The following is a 22,275-nucleotide window of genomic DNA, read 5'->3' as shown; positions in this document are numbered from 1 at the left end:
GTAACTAACGAGCACAGTGACGCCGCGCGCTCGGCGTCGCTGTGCTGATCGCTGGTGAAGCTGTCTGTGTGACAGCTCACCAGCGATCACATAGCGACTCAATAGCGATCCTGACATGTTGATATCATTGTCAGGATTGCTGGTGAGTCGCTATGTGTGACTCCAGCTTAAGAGTGTGGTGCTATTACCTCTGAGGCTTTGGGTTTTATCTTTGTACAGACCTGAATGTTCCATTTTGAAAAGACAATAACACATTTTTTAAATTCAATGTCTTCTTAACATTTTAATTTTAATTTTTTCATTTTAAAGATAAAGCGTAAAGAGTATAGTCATAAAAATGAAGAAAGCCTTGTCAATTCAGAATTAATAGAATGAGTAACATTGTGGCTCAATCTTAGTTCAAGATGAATGCATAAAATGCAATAAATGGCAAAGAAGAAATAAAAATGAAATAAATGTTAAAATGGCAGCTAATTACTTTTTTTTAGAAAATATAACACACTTTAAAAAATGAAAATTGGACCGTATGGGGATCAAACCCACAACCTTGTCGTTATTAGCACCACGCTCTAACCAACTGAGCTAACCGGCCATAAAACAGAATCTCTGCTACATTCTCTTTGGGGACCGAGGTTTAAATCTCACTGCTGCCAGCAAACTTTTTTTTATTTTTTTTAATTTAAATAAGAGACTGTTTTGATTAGATGGTGAGTGCCACCTATCTTCACTTTTTGTTGGACTATATACTAAAATAGCACAAACATTATATACAGAAGACGTAATAATATTTGCATTTACGAATATGAATAAGGTGTTATCTGAGCTATCTCTGGTGCAACCTCAATGACTTCGGTGTGCTCGAATAATATGTTTTAGTGCCTGCGGCTGCATGCCTCATGGCTGTTCGACAGCCACATCAAATAGAGGGATTGCCTAGCAAACAAAATTGGCTCGGTCATTAAGGGGTTAATATGATCAGGGCGTGGCACTGATTATACAAATAGTACTTCAATAAATAAAATATGAAGTGCAGAACTATAAAAGGGCGAAGAATTCCCAAGTTACCCCATGGGATATTTAAACTGGTGAATTTGATACTTACGTGTTACGTGACCTATAATTCTGTAAATATTCAAAAACAACTCTGTCGATAGGAAAAAAAAGAGAAAAAGAACAACCACAGTATCTAATATTACAAAAGGAATAATTTTTAACATTTCTCCATATGGGTAAAAATACATGTAACAACACTACCGCCACAATGAAAAGCCTAAAAACAGTTATGGAAAAGTCTTCATTTCCTATAGGTTTTTTCTTTGCTCCTAAGGCCATGTGCACACGATGCAGATATCCAGCGGATCCGCAGCGGATTTTACCACTCAGAAACGCTGCATATCCGCATTGTGATTTACAGTAGCATGTTAGTCAATAGAAAAAAAAAACGCTGTGCAGACGCTGCGGATTTTTCCACGCGGATTTCTTGTGGTTCAAAATATGCAGCATGTCACTTCTTTTGTGCGGTTTTCCACCTGCTCCATTCTCCAAATCTGCAGGGGAAAACCGCACAAAAACCGCAAGAAAACAGCAAGAAAAAAAGAAGAAATCCGCAAGAAAAATGCAGGTCATTTGACCTGCGGATTTCTTCAATTCTGAGCGGAAAAATCCGCAGGGCTAAAAAGTACGTCTGCACTTAGCCTTAGGCTATGTGCACACTAGGGTGACCGGATCTCATATGGGGGGGAAAAAATGTCAGAATCTTGTTCGTCTGGACCCCACAAAATGATTCCCCTTTCCAGATATTGAGAGAGCCAAAATTTGAGCTCGATCAAACGACGTTAACCCGTGCCGCTCGTCGCTCAAAGTTTGAAAAAATCCAAATTGAGGTATTTTAAGATTTAGGTATTTTGCATAGTCTGTTAGACTATAAAGAATGTGACAACAACATTGCAGAAATAGCCCTGACCAAATTTTCGAACCATTTGTGGCATTTGAATGCAGAGTTGGTGGGATTATCGTTTTTTGATCCCACCATTACAGACAATGAAAAGTTGTTAATGGCTAATAAATTGCTCAGTAGCACAGATGAACCATCAGAGCACGCTAACCTACATGAGTTGATAATTTTACATAGTTATCTAATCTATTCTAGAGCTTTTGTTACAGTAGTTTTTGAAACGTCAGAATCTAATGCTCGGCATTTGCTTACAACTTGCAGGACATATTGCTTTTGTTCTTCATCTTTTGTCAGAAGGTCGTTAAAGTCGGTTACTTCCTACCTCTTTAAATTTTTCTTTCCTAACTTTTGGATTTACAACCCTAGCGTGCTCTGATGGTTCATCTGTGCTACTGAGCAATTTATTAGCCATTAACAACTTTTCATTGTCTGTAATGGTGGGGTCAAAAAACGATAATCCCACCAACTCTGCATTCAAATACCACAAATGGTTCGAAAATTTGGTCAGGGCTATTTCTGCAATGTTGTTGTCACATTCTTTATAGTCTAACAGACTATGCAAAATACCTAAATCTTAAAATACCTCAATTTGGATTTTTTCAAACTTTGAGCGACGAGCGGCACGGGTTAACGTCATTTGATCGAGCTCAAATTTTGGCTATCTCAATATCTGGAAAGGGGAATCGTTTTGTGGGGTCCAGACGGACAAAATTCCGACATCGATTTTTTGCGGTCACCCTAGTGCACACGTTGCGTATTTGCTTGCAGAAATTTCTGCAAAGTTTCTGCATATCTTGGCAGCAAAAACACTGTGGAAAAATATGCTGTGTGTTTTTGGTGCATTTTTTTACATGATTTTTTTTTCCTGTGCATTCAGTGGGTCAAAAATGCAGGCAAAAACACTAAAACAATTGACGTGCTGCAGAAAAAAATGCACTGCAAATACGCACGGAAATTTACTGATCATGTGCACAACACCTCAGGATTGTCATTGAATAAACTTGCATAAGTATTCCATTGCGTTTTCAACCATTTACGTCCCCAAAAAATGCAGCAAAAATGCATCAAATACGCAACATGCGCACATAGCCTTAATGTTCATTTTGACTCCTTCCACATATCGTTCCTGTATGTACTTCAAAGAAAAATTAGTACACTGACCACAGAATATAAAAAATCTAAAAGCAAAGACAAATTTAAACACAAACTAAAAACAAATACATTAAAAAGTGGTGAGAGAACCGCATCATCTACTCATTCACAGAAAAGAGTCAAAACTGCCGGAAAGCTCCCATCGGCAACAGAACTGTTGGAACACTACTCTACTGGTGGAGAAGTAGGTGCCGATCGCACCAAGTTTCAGAACTCCTGTTCTGATTAGAAGCACTTCACCTATTCACATATTAAACAGTGCAGGTTCTTTTAACAATGCAGGGGTTAATCCGCTCAGTTGAGAGCTCCTGGAAGCTTTCCTGTTTTAAAACTCTCAGCTGTTCACTGTTAGCCACTTCCATCTCCCATATAATCTGGGCCTTAGCAAGCACTCATTGCCAGAGTTAGCTTCATGCTGCATGGTTAGGAGATGGTGGTTTGTGGTTGGTGTTTGAGAAGGCGTTTGGTGGATTTATCTGATATTGTTGCTAGGTTTTGGTTTTGTGCTAATCCCCTTACTTCCAGTATTTTGGTTTTACCCCATCCCCAATCCCATGTTAACCTTTATTGTTTGTGTGAGTATATTTGTATGTTTAGTATTTTCTTTAATCCCTTTTCATATTATCTTGTTAGTCTAGTTGAAGACCGTACACTACTACTCCCCTTGTTCCAGGGTAGAGGAAGGGAATAGACTGAGGGCGGATTCAGGAGCTAAGGCAAGGGACATGGCACTGGCATCTTTACCATCAGCAGTAATCTGGGGAACAGGGTGAGCTAGGGCTCCCCTAGCATTAGGGAAAGGGAAGAAGCCCCTGGTCCGAGCACACCCAACAACAGAGTCGTGACATTATTACTTCAGTGTGCAATATAATCATCTGTGTGCTTGAATGTTGCAAAATTCTAATACTGGTCAATCTGTCTCAAAGTTTACAAAATATCCTCCACATTTGACTAAAAAGCAATTAACATATTTTCCTTTTAATGATTTATTTTAGCTACATAAATAAAAAAAACACTGTAGGCAATTACTATTATTATTTATTTACAGAGCACCATTGATTCCATGGTGCTGTACATGAGGGGTTCCATCCAAAATAAAAATATCACTTACAGTAGACAAACTAACAATGCTAGACTGGTACAGAGGAACGAGGACCCTGCCCTTGCGGGATTATATTCTACAGGATGATGGTAAAGGAGACAGTAGGTTGGGGGCTGCAGCAGCTCCGATGGTGTTGAGGTGGCAACATGGTCATTGCAGGTTGTAAGCCTCCTTGAAGAGATGAGTTTTCAGTTTCCATGTGAAGGATCCACATGTGGTGGATAATCGGACTTGTTGGGGCACAGAATTCCAGAGGATGGGGAATACACTGAAGAAGTCTTGGAGGCGAGTGGGTGACTAACGAATAAGTGTGGAAGAGAGGAGGTCTTGGGAGGACCATAGATTTTGTGAGTGAAGAAATCGGGAGATTAGTTCAGAGATTTACAGAGGATTTACAGAGGAGAAAGGTTGTGGATGGCTTTGTAGATCAGTGTTCGTAGTTTAAACTGGATACGCTGGTGAACTGAGAGTCAGTGAAGCGATTTGCTGAGGGGGAAGCAGGAGAATAGCAAGGAGAAACATTAATTAGTCAGGCAGCAGAGTAAAGGATGGATTGGAAAGGTACAAGAGTGTTAGAAGGTAGGCCACAGAGGAGGATGTTGCAGTAGTCAAGGTGGGAGATGAGTAGGGTATGTAAAAACACTATAGTAGATTGAGGGTTCAAGAAAGAATGGATTCTGGAAATATTTTTGAACTGGATGCGATAGGAGGTGGTGAGAACTTAGACGTGAGGTTTGAAGGACAGGGCAGAGTCAAGGGTTATTCTAGCAAAATTTAAAGTGTGATGTCCTTCATTGTGATATATCAGGTAGGGAAGATATGCGAGATGGTGAAAAGACAATTAATTCAGATTTGTACACATTGAGCTTGCGGAAGCAAGAGGTGAAAAAGGAGGATATGGCTGACAGACACTCTGGGATTCTGGACAGCAGAGAGGTGACATCTGGGCCAGGGATGTAGAATGGAGTGTCATCGGTGGGTAGATGGTACTGGAAGCCATAGGACTTTATGAGTTGCCCCAGTCCAAAGGTATAGATGGAAAAGTGTAGGGGTCCTAGGACATAACCTTGAGTGACCCCAACAGATAGAAGGCAGGATAAGGAGGTAGTGAGGGAGTAGGAGATACTAAATGTGTGGTTGGCATGGAATTAGGTGATCTAGGATAGGGCAAGGTGTTTAACACCAAAGGAAAAGAGGATCTGTAGTAGGAGGCAGTGGTCAACTGTGTTGAAAGCAGAGGACAGGTGTAAAATGAGGAGTATAGAGAATGTTAGCTTGGTTGTAAGTAGGTATTGTATTGTGGACAGCACAGTTTTAGTGGAATGGTGGGGATGGAAGCCAGATTGTAAGTTGTTGAAGAGTGAGTTAGATGAAAAGTGAGAGGAAAGTTCAATGTGGATGTTATTCTCAAGGAGTTTGGAAAGGAATGGGAAAAGCAATATGTGTCAATAGCTGGACATATCGATTAAGTGGAGAGAAGGCTATTTTGGACAGGAGACAATTAAGCTCCCCTTCAGTGATGTTGGAGAGGGAGGTCATGGGGAGGGGCATTTATCTGATATACAAAGGGGTTGTGGTGGTCGAGCAATAAAGACTTGCCTTGTTTGGTCCATTTTATTTTTTAAATGAGGGCAAAGTTCTTGGCAGAGATTAGGGAAGTCGGAGGGGGCAGTGGTGGGCGGAGGAGGGAGTTAAAAATGTTGAATAACTGTTTGAGTTTGTAAGATAAGGAAGATACGAAGGATGTAAAGTAGGCCTGCTTAGCAGAGGTGAGTGCTGATTTGAATGTGAGTTGCTTTTTTGAATGTGGCGTAGTCGTCTTGTGAATGTGTTTTCTTCCCAGCAACCCTGGATAATTGCTGAAGCTTTTTTAGTGATGGTATTGTGCCAGGGTTGTCTATTGATTCGTCACATTCTGCTATTCATTAGAGGGGCGACCCGAGTCGATAGCCCATGCACGAGTGGCATTGCAGAAAGTAGTCTCAGTGTCTGTGTTGTGGAGTGAGGTTATGGCTAACAGTGGTAGAGTCAGAGAGTGTGCGAGTGTCTTAGTGTGCGAGGTTTCTGCAGGGGTGTACTAGTTGTTGGACATGGGTGACAGGTGAGGAGGACAAGGATGAGAACGTGGCAATAAATAGTATTTTCTCCATTGGTTCATAATAGTCATGTGATAAGAAAAGTTTTCATGGGCTGTAAGCCATAATCATCAGCATTAACAGAAATAAACAAGTGAAAAAGATCACTCTGTTTGTAATGACTGTATATAATATATGAGTTTCACTTTTTGTATTGAAGAACTGAAATAAATAAACTTTTTGATGATATTCTAGTTTTGTGAGAAGCTCCTGTATTTTTAGGGGAGGCATAAGTGAGATCAAGTCCTTGCCCTTCTCTTTCTATACCAATTGTCAATTTCTATTACACATCAGAAGGGGAGATTGGATTTTTCTGTCACTCTTAAGATTTCTGTTGGAATTTAAAAACAAGATAAGTTTAGCAAATATCTTTATTTTCATTGGTAATATGTATTCTATTGCAATACTTTTTAACAGTAAAAATAGTCAGTAAAAATCCCTAATGGGCCCAAAAGAAAATAAAAAATATTTTATGGATGTAAGTGTTCTTTCCAGGTGAGTATGGTTCTTGCTCTTTTATGAAAGACAAGAGTCATTGTGGGTTACCAAGCAGGTTCCATGCTGTAATGGTTAGCGCTCTGGGCTTTGAATCCAGTGATATTAGTTCAAATCTTGGTGGAACCTAAAGTTTTTGTGGACTTTCTAGTTTTCATAGGTTCAGGTTATGATTAGTGATGAGCCAGTATACTGGTTGCTCAGGTGTCCTCTGAGTATTTTGGCGAGCTCGGAGATTTAGATACTGTCGATGCAGCAGTATGATTTGCGGCTGCTAAACAGCCTTAATAGATCTGAGGAATGCTTGTTTGTTAGGAATTCCACACATGTATTCAGCCTGTCCAGCAGCCACAAATCATTCAGCTGCGTCGACAGAATCTAAATCTCTGAGCACGCCAAAATTCTAGGAGGACACCCAAGCAATGAGTATACTCGCTCATCACTGGTTATAATATCTCTCCATGTACAGTGGCTTAAAGAAAGAGTCTCATCCAAAGATTAACTACCGCTTAAAACAGGTTTTATGTTATATGTATTTGTTTTATTTCAGGCTAATTCACATGTGTTGTTTTTCAGATCACATTCTGCATAGCTCCCTACTGTTCAGATTTAGTCCTGTTGTCCCAGGAGGTCAGGGCAATGTCTGACTTCCACGCATGCTGTGAGAAGTCTCTCCTGCCATCTTTTCACTGCTCTGTAGCTCCTTCTCCAATCTTAAATCTTGGGGGCAAACTGGCATCTCTCTGTGCTCTACATACTTAATTTCAATTAACTAATTCATTATTTTCTCCTGATGAGATCTGATCTCTATGGGGTTCCAACACCCAACATGTTTCATTAAAGGCAGCAGCAAAAGCAATTAGCCCCAGCATGCACTGTCAAGAACGCTCCTAAATTACAGGCGGCATGGAAATGTATAAATGCAATAATTGTTGGATATCCCAGATTGTTACTCGAGTGCAGTAGTTGAAATGCAAGTGACTATGGAAAACTTAGAAAAAAGTGAAAGGATGCAAAAGTCTGCATGTGGTGGTGAAAAAATCACCCCCCCAAAAATGTAAGAAAAGTATATCTTTACATTAAATGAGTCACAAAAGTGGTGCTAGCATAGTATGACATCAAGGTGGTGGTGCAGATATTGCCGTAATGTTCTCACAATCAGCGGCATAAGGAGGATTGTTGTAATAAACAGCGGCCCTCCTGCTGCAACTGCCGCCATCGGAGAAAATTCTGATCCAGGCAGATGTGGTCACTGGCCTCAGCAACAATACCAACACTGGCATCACAGGTGGCATGAGACCAAATAAGAGGCTCAGATCTGTTCCTTCAAAAAGCATTTTAGGGCACATTAGTGGTACTGAGGCATGATATTCTGCTCACCTACATAAATTCCTTTGTAAGATAAAGAAGGTGCCCACCACACCTCTAGATATATTCCTTGAGTTTCCAAAATGGGGTCCCATGATTTTTTTTTTGCTGAATGCGGATTTTTGTAAAATTCGAGATAAATTGAATTCCACTCAAATTTGTTCTATCATCCCTAGTCATCACTGAATATAGATTATACGGACATTACCCATGACTTGTGTGTTGTGAGTTCATTTTCCCCTTCACCATTGAGGTCTGATGAACTCCCTCTTCTGGTGAAGGAAGGTAGTGAGGCTGATTACCAAGCACCTGGGCAGGATGATGATGACTGGGTGACGGGAATTGCTGACTGGATATAAGGCAGCCAACGCCCTTCTGCCTTGCTGGTGATCTCTCTGCGGGATTTTAGGAGACCAGTCTGATTCCTGCTCCTCAAAAGCTAAGTTTTCTGCTCTGCTTTTTGCATTTGTGTTTTGGTTTTGTTTTGCCTTGTTTTTCTGGATTTCTGCCATTCCCTGCTGGGGTGAGCTGAATTCCTTTTTGCTCTGTCTTCAGAAAAAACCTGAGTACTGACATAGTCTTTTTGAAGCCTAGCGTCTTCAGGGCTTTTTTCCCTATCAGCCTTTTGGCTCTTGTTTTGATAGGGTTTTGGGCAGATTGCAGACAGCAGCTTTTCTATCCTGTCCTATTTAGCTTGGGCCCCATCATTTGCTCAGCCCATCTTTCTATCTGTGTGAGTGTTTTTTCATCTTGCTTCACCATCATTATATGTTGGGGGCTGCCTATTGCTTTGGGGTCTGCTCTGGGGCAGTTTAGATTTCCCTTTCTGTCTTTAGGCTATTTAGTTCTCCGGCTGTGATCGAGGGGTCTAGGGCACCGTAGGAACCCCCCACGGCTACTGCTAGTTGTTGTTGATAGGTTCAGGGGTCTGCAATCCGATAGCTGGACTTAGCTAGTATTTCTGTTTTTGCCTCCTACGGTGACTCATTCATAACACTTGTGAGTGATAGATCAGTTCAGGAGGAGAAAGAAGCTGATTTCTCTGATAAGATATTTTACAACGTTTCTTACTTTCACATCTACTATTAATTTATGACATGAAGATTCAAACGGTGGATCCAGTTTAAGTCCTGTACATGTATGTAAAATATCATAGGAATTACCTTGTTGGAGGGGAAATTGCAGCATTTTAGGGATGTAGTTTTAGGCAGGTGTAATAGGCCATAGTATACGCCAAATTCAGACTATGCTTGGGGTTGATTATTCCCAGATTATGTTATGGCCTAGGCCATTTCATACCCCCTCATGCCAGATTATTCCCCCCTTGATATTAGCAGCTTTGAGTGATAAACACAGTAATTGCCTAATTTTCCAACATCTTATTGGGGGTTCAGGTTTGTCAGGTAGGTTATGTGAGAAGATAACTGACTAATATCCTACTGTTCTAATCACATAGACTTTTATTACTTGAACCAGAAAAACTTCAATCAGTAAAAATATTAGACTTCTACAAAGATCTAATGAGGTAAAGAATCTACGGCACTTCTCAGTAGTTACACATTACAAGCATCTGTGCGTCTGTGTATGATAGAAAGAGATTTCCACACTTGTCACCCAATCAGAGACAGGGTGAGAAAACCAGTGAAGTGATAAGATCAAAGTACAATTGGCTTCAGGTAAAAGCCCTTATCTTACTGGACACTGGTGTAATCTCTGATGTAATGACTGTTGTTCTTCCCAGTCACCTTGTATTGTAACTTCTCACTTCATCATGTGATTAACAAAACAAATCTCTTCCCACTACAGGGAAGTCAGGATTAAGTTATCAAACAATGGCATATAAAATCTATCTCATTCACTAGGCTCATAAAATACAGGGCTATACTGTAGCGGGGATGGGGTATAGTTTGGCATAGGCTGTTTTTTTTTACCCCGGATATAGTTTGGTCTAGAACAGTTTATACACACTGGGGTTTAATCTGGACAGGGGTTAATTTGCTACTATCACTGGGTATACTTACAGCACCATAATACAAGATCATATAATTATGTCTAGTTGGAACCCAAACATTTTTCCTGCTAATTAACATTGACGGAGATTCTGTTGAAATTTCCAGTTTTGGATCAAAACGCCGGTGTCTTATTTCTGTCTTGTAAACTAATTTCAGTGGAACCAAGAAGGGTATCGTGTGCTTTCCATTCTTGTTTAGTCTTCTCACTTGACAAAAATAATGTCCTCAGTGTCACAGCTGGTTCCATGGTGTAATGGTTAGCACTCTGGACTCTGAATCCAGCAATCCGAGTTCAAATCTCGGTGGGACCTGTATTTATTTTTGTTCCTAATTTCTTGAGTTTGCCAATTGCCAATTTCTGTTCAGGTCAGAAGAGAACATTGGATCTTTCTGCCACTTTTCAGATTTTAGCCAAACATCAGAAAAAATGAGAGGTTTTTTTCCCCAAAAAAAGGAAATTAAAAAAGGAAATTATTTTTAAAGAAAATAGTACAACGTTTTGTCATCTATATAAAAGTTTTTAAGTTATTGAGTACAAATAAATTTCTCAAAAGACAAAACACATTGTTACAAAAAGTTACACATATAAAAGGCAGATAGTAATACAACCATAGTTGTGACATGGAGACATATGTAAATGCCTAGATGCTAGAAACTCCCATATATACAACAATGGCCACACTGTAAACGCCTATAAGTACCATCTCTTAAGCATTCAGGTAAACACAAGTAACAAAAGAATGCAAATAGAGATTCATTATGTAAAAAGGAACAGTCCCAATCCAGTCCTACAAACGGCATTAACAATGGTGGTCATATATATAAATAGGCCACGGGAGTTTCCTCACACATATTAAGGAAATGTTACCACGTCACACAGGAACACCCCGACGTTTCGCACCTCGCTTCCTCGGGGGGCGATGTAATCCCTCATGAGATTGTTCGCTTTAAATAGGCCCACATATATAAGCAGGATCCAATCGCTCTGCATAAACTGAGCGCACGGGGCGGGGAGTCCGAAAAGTTTGATTTTGGCGCGCACGGCGCACCGTCAAAAGTGCGCAGCGCAGGTCAAAGCGCAACTAGCGCACGGCCTGCGCACGATCTGCGCACCCTATGCTAAAGATAGGGTGCGCCGATCGCAGGCGCCGCTGTGCGATAGGAGGCGGCGCTACAAGCAAGGGGTGGGCACGCCGGGCAGAGAGCCGGCTCGGGGGCGGAGCTACCCCCGGCCTTGCGTGCGCTTAAAAAGCGCTAATGTGAAACCAGCCTAAGGAGGTTGAAACTGAAATTAAATCCATTCAAGATATTCTGATTAAATCTCTTTCTCCAGAGTCATTATCCAAATTGAATGAGTAATTGGAGTCTGATTTTGCTAAATGGGAAAAAGAACTGGTACAAACTAAAGGGGGTTTTACACATAGCGATATCGCTAGCGATATCGCTATAACGTCACCGATTTTGTGACGTTATAGCGATATCGCTAGCGATATCGCTATGTGTGATACTTACCTCTGACCGGCTCTCCCGCTGGTTATCGCTGATCGCGCGAGAATGTCCGGCTCCATTTCTCGTCGTCTGCTTCCTGCTGGGGCTTCCTGCTGTGACGACGAGCGACGCTGGACGCGGGCGGGAGGACGTCAGGATCGCTGTGTGTGAAAGGTGAGTATCGTGCATTTCGTCGCTGCTGCATCGCTGTGAGATCATTCTGTGTGAAAGCTCACTAGCGATCATTTAGCGATGCACCAGCGATCCTGACCGGGTCGGATCGCTGGTCAGATCGCTGGTGCATCGCTAAATGTAAAAGGGCCTTAAGAGTAAAAAATATCAAAGGGATTGTAACGATTTTAAAACTAAGTATGTTTACAAATGGCGTCAAACGTATTTTAAAAAATCGAAAAGACCCACTATGGGGAGCCGTACTGATTCGTTTTCCTCAATGTCCTCTGTGGATGATGATTCTGTGGCAGGGACTAGTGCTGGTCTTAACCTGTTGGAGCGTCTTGGTACGAATAAATCTGGGAATTGGCAGAGGAAAAAATACTAATAAAAGGAAAATCATCCCACCACAGTCCATGGAGAAAAGGAGTAAAGGAAATAAGTTAGAGGTAATAAATCTATCACCACACATTTTGAGTGAAGATCAATGTGAGGTTCTTCAGTTGGGGTTATCTTTTGTCCCAAATAATAATTTTGATTTTTTCACGACAGTAAAAGATCTGCACCTTTTTATGAGGAAACTTGTGTTAAAAAGATTACATCTGGGGAATAAATCTAATCAAGATCTGAACAGCATGGCAGAGCAGGAGGCAGTTCGTATCCTTGAAGAATTAGAAAATGAGAGCTTGGGTCCATCTGCAGGTAATTCTCCTGCGTCTGTTTTTCCCAAGTCCACCACATTCCCCCCATTTTCACTTTGTCCACAAATTGAAATCTTTTGCAGACTGGTTACTCAGGATCTTAAAATGGTCCCTACTGGATGTATTGGGGACAATTTAACTAGGTCCCAACGACAAGCATTGTGCCAGTTGAGGGCATTAGAGGATGTTGTTTTTAAACCACCGGATAAAGGGGGGAATGTGGTGGTTTGGCCTACTAAAATGTATGAGCATGAAGCATTTAGACAGCTCAAGGATGCTGAGTCTTACTCACCTTTACCTAGTAATCCTGTTTCTGGCTATCAAAAAACATTATTTCAGATTTTAGATAGGGCACTATCGGAGGGGATAATTACCAAAAAAATCTTTGATGGACTTTGGGTACAATATCCAGTTATACCTACCCTGTATTTCTTGCCCAAGGTGCAGAGACACCAATGATATTTTACGGCGACTTGATGGTCTTTCCTTGGAGCCGGACATGGTGGTGGTCACGGCGGATGTAGAATCTCTGTATACGTGCATTAGTCATGATCATGGACTCAGGGCAACGGAGTTCTTTTTGAATACAAGTAATTTGGATTCATCAATTCAATCTTTGGTTATGGAGCTTTTGGAGTTTATTCTCCGGCATAATTTTTTCACCTTTAAAGACCGATTCTTTGTGCAGAGGCGGGGCACTGCGATGGGGGCGGCCTGTGCGCCATCCTACGCTAACCTATTTCTAGGGTTTTGGGAGAGGGAGCTGTTTGGGGAAGGTGCCCCGGCCGCCCTCCATGTGCAGTGCTGGCTTCGGTACATCGATGATTTGTTGATTATTTGGCAGGGTACTGAAAGTGAACTTGGTACCTTTATGTCACAACTAAATAAAAATGTGTATAATATCAAGCTTACCTATAGGTCCCATAGGAAAAAGATCGACTTTTTGGATATCCGAATTGAGATATCTAGTGACCTTGAGATCCAGACTGATGTCCATAGAAAAGAGACATCGGTCAATGCACTATTACACGCTGCATTGGCCTATCCTCAATCTACAGTGCAGGCTATACCGATTGGTCAGTTCCTGAGGATCAGACGCCTATGTTCTACCATGGAGCGTTTTGAGACTCAGGCTGCTGACCTTCAATCTAGATTTCTTGCACGGGGGTATAGTAGGCGTTGCATTAAACGTGGCTATCAACGTGCCAGAACATCTGATCGTGATCAGCTCTTGTCCGGCAGCAGGAGGAAAACTGATGATAGTAATACTGTCAGATTTATTTCAACCTATAATAATAGGTGGAATGTAATTAGAGGGATTTTGAATAAACATTGGCCCGTTTTAAAAACTAATTCCATACTGGGTAGGGTGTTGCCGGAAAAACCACTTTTGACGGCCAGAAAGAGTAATAATCTTAAGGATATACTGGTGAAGAGTCATTATGTTTCCCGTCCATCTTTGCCTTTTTATACAAGAAGGCCACGGGTGGGATGTTTCCCCTGTGGTACATGTATTTCCTGTAGAAACATCCAGAGGGCTTTTACATTTTGCTCCTCGGATGGAACACAGACCTACAAAATTCGTGAATATATTTCCTGCACGAGTGATTTTTTTGTATATTATGCAACTTGCCCGTGCAGATTAATATATGTGGGCTTAACATCTCGCGAGCTGCGAGTACGTGTGAGAGAACATGTAAGGGACATTATGGCAGCTCCAACTGTTGAAGACATAGCCTCTATTTATTTTTTGGAGTCTTTTTATCCTTCTTGCTTTTAATTGTATATTTTTGTTTTATATTTTAGTATCACAGCTGATGATCTGTTCATTTGAATGGGCCTTCTATTTTCTGGATTGGAACCATCCTCATACTGTGTTCATGCCAGCAGACATTTTTGCCATATATGCGCTCCTATATGTCTATTTTTGTTAACATGTTCTTTCTTTATATATTTATATGTGGTTCTATTGCTTTATTTATGTTGTTTTTGTATGGGCGCGTTGTGGTGTGTCTTTATTCTATTTTGTCATTTTTATGGAATAAGAATATGCATTGATGCTGTATAATGCAGTGTTAAGGATGCCATATAATGTAATTTATACTTATATTTATGTTGTGCATATGCATTTGATTTCATTTAAATATGTTCTCTGTTACATCTCATGTATGGCACTATGTTTGTTATATTATTATGGCTTGGTTTCTTAATATTGCCGCCCTGCATGTGCGCACGTTGATGGTGTTTCCTAGGTTACCCACATCACGGAAGGTGTCGATATGATGCGCCCATGTTCCACTGACGTCAGTGGAGCAATTGCACCTGGGACATGATACGTCTGACGCCGGAAGTGATGTAGTGGTGCCGGACTCCCCGCCCCGTGCGCTTAGTTTATGCAGAGCGATTAGATCCTGCTTATATATGTGGGCCTATTTAAAGCGAACAATCTCATGAAGGATTACATCACCCCCCGATTAAGTGAGGTGCGAAACGCGCGTCGGGGTGTTCCTGTGTGACGTGGTAACATTTCCTTAATATGGGTGAGGAAATTCCCGTGTTCTATTTATGTATATGACCACCATTGTTAATGCCGTTTGTAGGACTGGATTGGGACTGTTCCTTTTACATAATTAATCTCTATTTGCATTCTTTTGTTACTTGTGTTTACTTTAATGCTTAAGAGATGGTACTTATTGGCTTTTACAATGTAGCCATTGTTGTATATATGGGAGTTTCTAGCATCTAGGCATTTACATATGTCTCCATGTCACAACTATGGTTGCATTACTATCTGCCTTTTATATGTGTAACTTTTTGTAACTATGTGTTTTGTCTCTTGAGAAATTTATTTGTACTCAATAAATTAAAAACTTTTATATAGATGACAAAACGTTGTACTATTTTCTTTAAAAATAATTTCCTTTTTTTGGGAAAAAACTCATTTTTTCTGATGTTTGGCTATTGGACAGAGAGTGTTCCTAAAATTAATTAAAATATGGTATTATTGTATATCCATATCCCTGGTTATGAGTTTATTACTTTTCAGATTTTAGAAGAAATTTGAATGCGTGAAAAATGTATTCAATATCTGCATTAAAAATATTTAAAATAATTTTATTAAAAATCTTCATTTTCACTGGTAACAGAACACATTTGACATTAGCAATTAGAAATATATTTGCTAATGATAGTAAGCAAGTCACGAGAGACTGTATTGAAAAATTAGTTGGCAACAATTGCTAATCCAGCACCTTAGAACACTCGGCCTCCCTACCTGATAAGTTCCCACAAAGTTTCACTTGTTGAAGGAGTCATTCAAGGTATCAAAAATTGCAGCTTGACTAAAGTGATAGAAAGCTACATGTGCGTGATAGGTGAGAGAAATTACTAACGTTTCCGTCACTTTCTTACTCTCTCCTTTGTGTCCTTGAAGTCCAGCTATCCTTTGGATTCTCGACACAGAGGAAGCTGTTTCTAGGCCGTTCTATAACAAAATGTCACCCCATGAGTTGACCAGATGGGTGAAGATGAAGAGACCGGAGCCAGGTTATCCAAGGAGCTCCGATCATGTAAAAAATTCATTGGTCACTTAATTTGATGACATTGTAAGGGAGGAAAGGATACAATCCTCCCCATCATTATGGCATAAGACTAAACAAACAATGCAGGCGTCTAATAGTAATGGCATCAACAGTTATTAACAAAAGTATATTAAAAGCAGAGCACAAATCCAGATGTCATAATTAATGGTCAGCTTACGGACTGTTTATTCAAGCTAGTTAAGTCAAGCAGCCTGGTTCTGTGGATGTCTGTGCCTTGAGCTGTTCATCTGACCTCCATAGATCTAAATAGGCAGCAGTAATGTGATCTCTCAGTGATTGATCAGTTTTATTCATTTGGAGCAAGATGATCAGGACCTAGGACTGACTGTTTAATCATCTGGCCATGGAAAGATATATAGACTAAATTCACAACCCAGAAAAAGGGAGTCCTACCCTTATAAGTAGAAAGTGCAAAAAACTAAAGTAAAACCAAAGAAATGATCTGATACACTATGACCATTAACAGACAGATACTAAGATAAAAAACAGTGAGCAAACACCCTGTAGTTAATAAATAATTAGTAATTGTACATATAAATATCATAGAGGACAAAATAAACACTATTTTGATAAAAAAAAGCTAGAAGCCATCCCACCGCGTCAAGGTGCACCTAATAAGGATGGTCCTACCTCTAATGGAAAACCTCTACATGTGCCAGCAGACCCCAATAGATGGAGGCAAAGCAGGATCTAGGCCTGACTGTTTAATTACCAGCCCATGGAAAGCTAAATGCACAGCCCAGAAAGCGGTGGCCTGACCCTGTATATACATAGTACAAAAAAACCCAAAGCAAAACCAAATAAATGAGAATTTACTCTAGAGTCTTACATGGAGACATTTTATAACTTAATCCAAAGACACCAAGAAAGTCAACAAAAGCTTAGGTTCCACCGAGAGTCGAACTCAGATTGCTGGATTCAAAGTCCAGAGTGCTAACCATTACACCATGGAACCTGCTTAGCCAACCTCACCTGACACTCAGCTTTCACATACGAGCAAGAATCATACACCCCTGTAATTAATAAAAATGCCACAAACTAATGAAAGAATCTGTTTTTCTCTGTTGGGTGCATTAGGGACTTTTACTGACTATTTTTCCTTTCAAATACTGTAGTATTGCAATAGAATATTTGTCAGATGTCTCCAATGAAGATAAAGATTTTTGCTAAACTTCTCGTTTATTTACATTTCATCAGACATCGTTAAAGTGGCAGAAAGATCCAATCTTCTCTTCTGATGTGAATAGAAATTAAAAATCAGTCTAGTAGAAAAATTAGCAGAATGAAATTCCAGGATGGTACAAAATTGACAGTCAGATTTCTGGATTCCATTCCCTAACCATGCCCCTATTACATTTCCGTGAATTTATTTGACTAATGGTGGTTTTACACTTACTGCATTTTTTGCTGTCCGTTATTGCTACCTGTGCTTGCAGGCATTTTTTGGGGTGTACCGCAATAATGGGCTACAAGAAAACTTCAATAACGGGCCGCAAGAAAAGTTTGCGGATTGCCTTATTTTCCAATACCATAGAAATAGTATAGGAGAAAAAAAACGGCGTTCCACAAAACTGGGAGTGATGGCGCGCCGCAAAATCAAACTTCCCATTTGTTTTTGCAGCCCTGTTGATTTAAATGAGCGCCGAGTCTGTACGCCATGAAAAATATCTAGCAAGCTCGATATTTTTTCATGGCCATATATATGACCCTCACGGCCGTATGGCACACGGCGCACCACTGATTTTTTTTGGGCCAATTTTGTGGCCCCATAGAAATGCATTGGGGCGGCAAAATCGAATACGGTAAGTGTAAAACTACCCTTACCTACATAGCCTCTCATCACTTTACAGATGATTTCAGGTTGAGGAACGTTTGGGTTTTTCTAGTGGAAAGTCAAAAATAGTTTAGAAGACTGAAATAGGGTACTAGTTTTTTCAACCCCCTTACATCATAATCTACATTAACATCCCCATGAATGTCATTAGTAAGAAAAATATTTATAAAGTTAATGTTACTCTTTAGCAATTTATGACTTATCTATAGGAAGTGAGCATGATGGCAGTCCGTCCCCACCACTCTCTTCGTTTAGAGTTGGAATTAAGCAATGTACAGGGAGGAACCCAACAACTCCATAGTTTCTTAGTGGCTGATGCCAAGGACTAGACTTTAGTTAGTCCTCAAGAGGGTCAGCACTCATTTCCTGGCTCATTCACAAAGACTAATGAATCCAGATTTAGTGAAAGATCATTAATAAGATGGTTCTGTCCACATCTCTGATTTACACGTGCTAAAATGGGTATTCAGTGCCTAAATATTATGAAGCAAGTATTACCAACCAAAATATTGCATCTTGACTAAAGTGACTGAAAAATACAGATGCCAGATAGGTGACTAAGAAAAAGTTCTATCGCTTTTAAACTTTATCAGTGAAATTCTGTCATCCTTTGCCTTCTCAACACAGGAAAAACTGTGTATACTTACTGTACCATAGTACATGGTTATATAATTATCTGTCTGGAACCTGAACATATTTCCTAATACTTTACATTCACATTGGTGTGGATTGGAATGTACAGTATGTGTCCAGTGTGGCCTGAAAACACCGGTGTCCTATTTCTGTCCTGTAAACTATTTTTATGGGAGCCAAGAAGGGCATCATATTCTCTCTTCTTTTTCTGGCTTCTCACTGTAAGATCCAAAGTTCTCCAGCACTTGGGATGACACTATGGTGAAATGGTTCCATGGTGTAATGTTTCGCACTCTTGACTCTGAAACCAGCGATTTGAGCTCAAATCTCAGTAGGACCTGTATTTGTTTTTGTTCCTAATTTCTTGAGCTTGCCAATTGTCAATTTCTATTCGTGTCAGAGGGGAAGATTGGATCTTTCTGCCACTTTTAAGATTTCGGAAGAAATTTGAAAGCGTGAAAAATTTACTCAATATCTGCAATAAAAATATTTATTCAACATAATATTTATTAAAAAAATCTTCATTTTCGCTGGTAACAAAACACATGTAACATTAGCAATTAGAAATATATTTGATAATGATAATAAGTAAATCACGAGAGACCGCATTGAAAAATTCCTTTGGCAACAATTGCTAATCCAGCGCCTTAGAACACTCGGCCTTCCTAACTGATACGTTCCCACAATGTTTCACTTGTTGAAGAGTTTGTTCAACTTGTCAAAAATTGCGTCTTGACTAAAGTGATTTAAAACTACATGAGCCTGATAGGTAAGAGAAATTACCAACACTTCCGTCACTATCTTACTCTTTCCTTTGTGCCCTTGAAGTTCAGTCATCCTTTGGATTCTCGACACATAGAAAACTTTTTCTAGGCCGATCTATAAGAAAATGTCACCCCATGAGTTGACCAGATGGGTGAGGATGAAGAGACCCGTGCCTGGTCAGAAAGGGAGCTCCGATCATGTGAAAAATCCATTGGTCCCCTAATTTGATGACATCTTAAGCGAGGAAAGAATGCAATCCTTCCCATCATAATTGCAAAGGACTAAAACAAACAAAGGAGACATCTAATAGTAATGGTGCCTACAGTTATTAACAAAAGTATATTAAAAGTGGAGCACAAATCTAGATATCATAATTAATGGTCAATTTATGCACTCTTTACTCAAGCTAGTCAAGTCAGCCTGGTTCTGTGGAAGTCTGTGCCTCGATCTGTTCATCCGACCTCCATAGACTTAAATAGGCAGCAGTAATGTGATCTCTCAGTGATTGATAATTTTTTTTATTTGGACAAAGATGATCAATTTTTAGCAACTATTGAGTATGAATGATGGGCTCAAGCAGTGCGGGGTGGGAAGAAGTGGCTCATAAGTGGAAATAGAAGCTTCTTTATTTAAAAAGATATATTCCAAAGTTATATTCTACAAAATACTACTTTCTGAAGCCAAAAACACAACTAAAAGCCTACAGTGCCACATATCTAATCCAAACATATATGATACAGCCCACAGAGATTCGTTTCTAATCCCAGAGTCTGATAAAATTCAGCAGCTGCCCCCTCTAGTGTTTAAAAGTGGAAAATATCAAACTTTTTTAAATAATATTTCATGTTATGTCCCATTAATAAAAAAATAATATTTTAAAAAACAGCTATTAATAGTATATATTTTTGCAGATTTGATACCTATGAAAGCCAGATTCCTTTTTTCTTTGCCACCACCACAATAAGGGACATTTTATTTTTTTAAATTTATTAGATGCCTTTAAACATTTATTTTAAATTTTATTTTTACATTGTAATACATTTCCTTTTTACATTTCCTTATTTATCTCCTTATGTTGCTGCTATATTTCACATTTCGCACAGACACCTATTTGGACATTCTTAAGACTGTAAGCCCTCGACGGCCGGGTTCCCTTCCCTCTGTACCTGTCTGCCATTGTTAGTTTGTTCTCTGTAATTTACATTTGTGTTTTTTGTATATAACCTATCCTCGTGCACACCTCCATGGAATCAGTGGTGCCCCAAAAATAAATAATAATTATTCTAGAAGCATAATAATGAAAATTTGCCAAAAACATCCCGAGATCCATTGTCAGGTCTTTGGCTGTATACATGGCGACATGGCCCTGACAATAACCACTATAATGGCCTCTCTATAATGTTTAGTGTATTCTCCCTGTTCACTAATCATTTAAGTACAAACATAAAACCAAAGAATTGATCTGGAGCACAAGCTGGTATAAGTACAATGTGGAGGACATTCACACTATGGCCATTACAGACAGAACCTAAGATAAAACAAAATGAGCAAATTCCCTACAATAGGTAAGTAAATAAATAAATAAATAAAATTAATTAATAGTGCATGTAAATAGTATAGGGTGCTTAATTAACACTGTCTTGATAAAAAAGGGTAAAAACCATCCCACCACAACAAGGTGCGCCTAGTCGGGATGGACCTATCTCCAGTGGAAAACCTCTCCATGTGCCAGCAGACCTCAGGAGACGGGGGCAGAGCAGGACCTAGGCCTGACTGCTTAATCACCTGACCATGGAAGGCAAAAACAACTAAATTCACAGCCCAGAAATGAGGGCGCCACACCCTTATAAGTAGAAAGTGCAAAAAAACTAAAGAAAAACCAAAAAATAATCTGATACACTATGACTGTTAACAGACAGATACTAAGATAAAAACAGTGAGCAAATACCCTGTAGCAAGTAAATAATTAGTAATAGTACACCTACATATCATAGTGGACTTAGTAAACAATATTTTGATAAAAAAAGCTAGAAGCCATCCCATGCGTCAAGGTGCGCCTAATAAGGATGGTCCTATCTCAAGTGGAAAACCTCTCCATGTGCCAGCAGACCCCAATAGATGGAGGCAGAGCAGGATTTAGGCCTAACTGCTTAATTACCAGCCTATGGAAAGCTAAATGCACAGCCCAGAAAGCGGTGGCCTGGCCCTGTATATACATAGTACAAAAAAAAACAAAGCAAAACCAAAGAAATGAGAATTTACCCTAGAGACTTACATGGAGACATTTTATAACTTAATCCAAAAACACCAAGAAAGTCAGCAAAATCTAAGGTTCCACCGAGAGTCGAACTCAGATTGCTGGATTCAAAGTCCAGAGTGCTAACCATTACACCATGGAACCTGCATAGCCAGCCTCACTTGACACTCAGCTTTCACATACGAGCAAGAATCATACACACCTGTAATTAGTAATAACACTGCAAACTAATGAAAGAATATGTTTTTCTCTGTTGGGTGCATTAGGGACTTTTACTGACTATTTCTCCTTTCAAATAGTATTGCGAAAGAATATTTGTCATATGTCTCCAATGAAGATAAAGACGTTTTCTAAACTTCTCATTTATTTACATTTCATCAAAGATTGTTAAAGTGGCAGAAAGATCCAATCTTCCCTTCAGATGTGAATAGAAATTGAAAATTGGTCTAGTTAAAAAAATTAGCAAAAAGAAATTCCAGGATCGTACAAAATTGGTAGTCAGATTTCCGGATTCTAACCCCTAACCATGTCCCTATTACATTTCCATGAATTTATTTTCCTTACTTACATAGTGTCTCATCGCTTTACAGTTGATTTCAGATTGAG

The 22,275-nt window shown here is 39.7% G+C and overlaps 3 non-coding genes across 3 annotated transcripts; 1 reads left to right on the top strand and 2 right to left on the bottom strand.

Moving 5' to 3' along the window:
* Positions 1-10,457: 10,457 nt before the first annotated feature.
* On the top strand, positions 10,458-10,529 carry TRNAQ-CUG (transfer RNA glutamine (anticodon CUG)). Its single transcript has one exon. It is a non-coding gene; the product is annotated as a tRNA-Gln (tRNA).
* A 6,534-nt stretch (positions 10,530-17,063) lies between these two features.
* On the bottom strand, positions 17,064-17,135 carry TRNAQ-UUG (transfer RNA glutamine (anticodon UUG)). The gene has a single exon. It is a non-coding gene; the product is annotated as a tRNA-Gln (tRNA).
* A 4,606-nt stretch (positions 17,136-21,741) lies between these two features.
* On the bottom strand, positions 21,742-21,813 carry TRNAQ-UUG (transfer RNA glutamine (anticodon UUG)). Its single transcript has one exon. It is a non-coding gene; the product is annotated as a tRNA-Gln (tRNA).
* Between the last annotated feature and the right edge of the window lie 462 nt (positions 21,814-22,275).

This window comes from Dendrobates tinctorius, unplaced genomic scaffold (assembly GCF_039654945.1).
Source record: "Dendrobates tinctorius isolate UK_male_01 unplaced genomic scaffold, ASM3965494v1 ptg000151l, whole genome shotgun sequence".
In the NCBI taxonomy this organism is placed as follows: domain Eukaryota; kingdom Metazoa; phylum Chordata; class Amphibia; order Anura; family Dendrobatidae; genus Dendrobates; species Dendrobates tinctorius.
The sequence above is the reverse complement of the archived record's forward strand: the minus strand, read 5'-3'. Positions and strand labels throughout refer to the sequence as shown.